This window comes from Poromitra crassiceps (assembly GCF_964638095.1).
Source record: "Poromitra crassiceps genome assembly, chromosome: 18".
Lineage (NCBI taxonomy): Eukaryota > Metazoa > Chordata > Actinopteri > Beryciformes > Melamphaidae > Poromitra > Poromitra crassiceps.
Genome location: NC_139636.1, coordinates 12,602,120 through 12,604,619, shown reverse-complemented (window position 1 = coordinate 12,604,619; position 2,500 = coordinate 12,602,120).

Sequence of the window (2,500 nt, the reverse complement as noted above, 5' to 3'; positions counted from 1 at the left end):
CATTCCTTGCTGCTTATCGTGACATCACCGATGAGGTCATCGCGTCGATGATGTCACTCAGCTTCATATCATCGCTGATGATGTCAGTCGCCTGGTTGGCCCTGGATTGGGCCCCTTGTCAGCCCATCCCACCGCGAATAGGCAGCACAGGGAACCTTTCTAACAGTATGTGTGTGTCAAGGGCGTAGCTATGGGTGGGCCTGGCTGGGCCTAGGCCCAAAAGTGGCATGGCCATTTTCTAAGGGGCCCCTTGACCTCTCACCTCAAGATATCTGAATGAGAATGGATTGTAAGACTATCCACAAGTCTCCCCTTTACAGTCATGCCCACTTTATACTAATAATCCTATACAGTAGTGATGCGCAGGTCAGGGTTTTTTAAGGCCCGCCCCAACCCAACCCGTCATTGGAGCCAGCCCGCCCCGCCCAGCCCGTTAAAATATCTGAGAATTCGGAACCCAGCCCAACCCAGCAGCCCGCAACACCAATTTAATGTAATATGTCTCTGGACTCCGGAGGAGCGCAGCAGAGCTCTCTAAGGTGTGAAAAGTAGCTAATAACTCTGTCTCTCTCCCCCCCTCTCTCTCACACACACATACACTCACATGCTGCCGTGCGAAACAACAGTTGTACTGCTCTGGATGAGTTGCGCGGCTGCTTTCATGTCGGTCTTTCTTCAATTAAGCCAAGGTCTTCAAATGGAGGTAGCAGGTAGAGGTAGGCTACAGAAACAGTTCTTATTCTTCCCCATTTCTTTTAATTACCTCATGCGCTCTCAATTGGTCACATTGCAGTAGTACTAAACGTAGTAGTGCAGCAGGTGCACAGACGCTTGCAGATATGGCTTCAGACTCGCTGTCTGATTTCTTTTAATTACCTCATGCTCTCAATTGGTCACGTAGCCTACTCAGGTTGCAGTAAAGTTGACAAATAGATCACAGTCGAGTCCACAACAGAAAATATGCGATGGCATTAGTTTTATGGACACTTCAAATAATAATTACAGCGAATAATCCTTCCAAAATGTTTGTTTTGAGAGCACATAGGCTACCTCATTGAAGCGTTTCTTTACTCAATGTAGGCTATAGAGAGTGCAGCAGGAGTCTGTCTGATTGTGTGTAGGCCTATGTGTGTGAGTTCACATCTTAAGGTTAATTACTCTGCGTGTTTCACTGCTCTAAATTATTTAATAATGTTGCTTTGTCACGTTCTGAGCCTGCCCCGCCCGCACCTGCGATATTTTCATAATTTGCCAACCCAGACCGCCTGCGGGGCGGGCCAGCCCGCGGGACCCGGCGGGTTCTGGGTGACCCGCGCATCACTACTATACAGTTTTTTAAAAACCATGCATTTTTTTGGCATGCAGTATAAATGTGTTATTTGCACCTATTTTATTTGAATATTTTTGCATACTGGGGTCCCTAAAACAGTTTTGGAATTGCCTAAATTGGGTATGAGTGGAAAGTTGATACTCTTGTTATTAGAATATAGGAGAAATTATGTGATGATGCTGCCATGCTACTGTGGCATTACTTATGTCAGCATGCATTTTGAGCTGAGCTAAGTGCTGTTTGAATCCTCTACCCACAAGGCTTGGTCAGTGTCAAAAGTGGGGTTTTGCTAGGTGTCAAAAGCGTGTGGACCATGTGTCCCAGGACACATGACTTATTGATGTGTCCTGGCTGGGACACATATTCAAAGAACTGTAAAGCCCTGTAAAACTCTTACTATCAGACCTCATATTGACTAGTTCACACTCCTAACCTTATAGAATAACATTTAAATCTAGGCCTAAGTGTTTAATGGGAATATTTACATAATATATTAATCTAATATTGACATAGAATGCAAATAGCAGTTAACTTGCTTTATATACCTTTGATCGCAGGCCTTGTTTGTTCATTTTAGCTTGTATGCATACCTTTTCTTTTCCTTTGAAAGCACATTAAGAGCAACGTATTCACGTTATGTAGCCCCGCCCACTTGACCCAGTTGCGTTATGACTTCCTGTTCAAAAGACACATCTGTTTTTCCTGGTGCTCACTAGTACTGTACTGTCACAGGAAGTGTAAACACAATAGGAAGTAACTGGCTGACCCCTGTGTTGGAACATGTGAATACCGGAGTCAAATTCCCTGTATGTCTACATACCTGACCAATAAAGCTGATTCTGATTCTGATAACGTCAATTTCGTCAATAGTGTGGCCCATCCACTTTTATTCAGGCCCACCTGCAATTTAATTTCTGGCTACACCACTGGTGTGTGTGTGTGTGTGTGTGTGTGTGTGTGCGTGCGCGCGCGCGTGTGTGTGTGTGTGTGTGTGTGTGTGTGTGTGTGTGTGTGTGTGTGTGTGTGTTCTTTTGAGTACTGTGGCTTATCTTTGGCTTGTCTTGAGCAACGTGTGGCAGACAATGTTTTGAACAGGATTGAAAAATGTCTTCGGTCTTTCTTCTTCGGTCCAAGGAGAGGATGACATAACATGAGCTCAGCTGTGCCCCC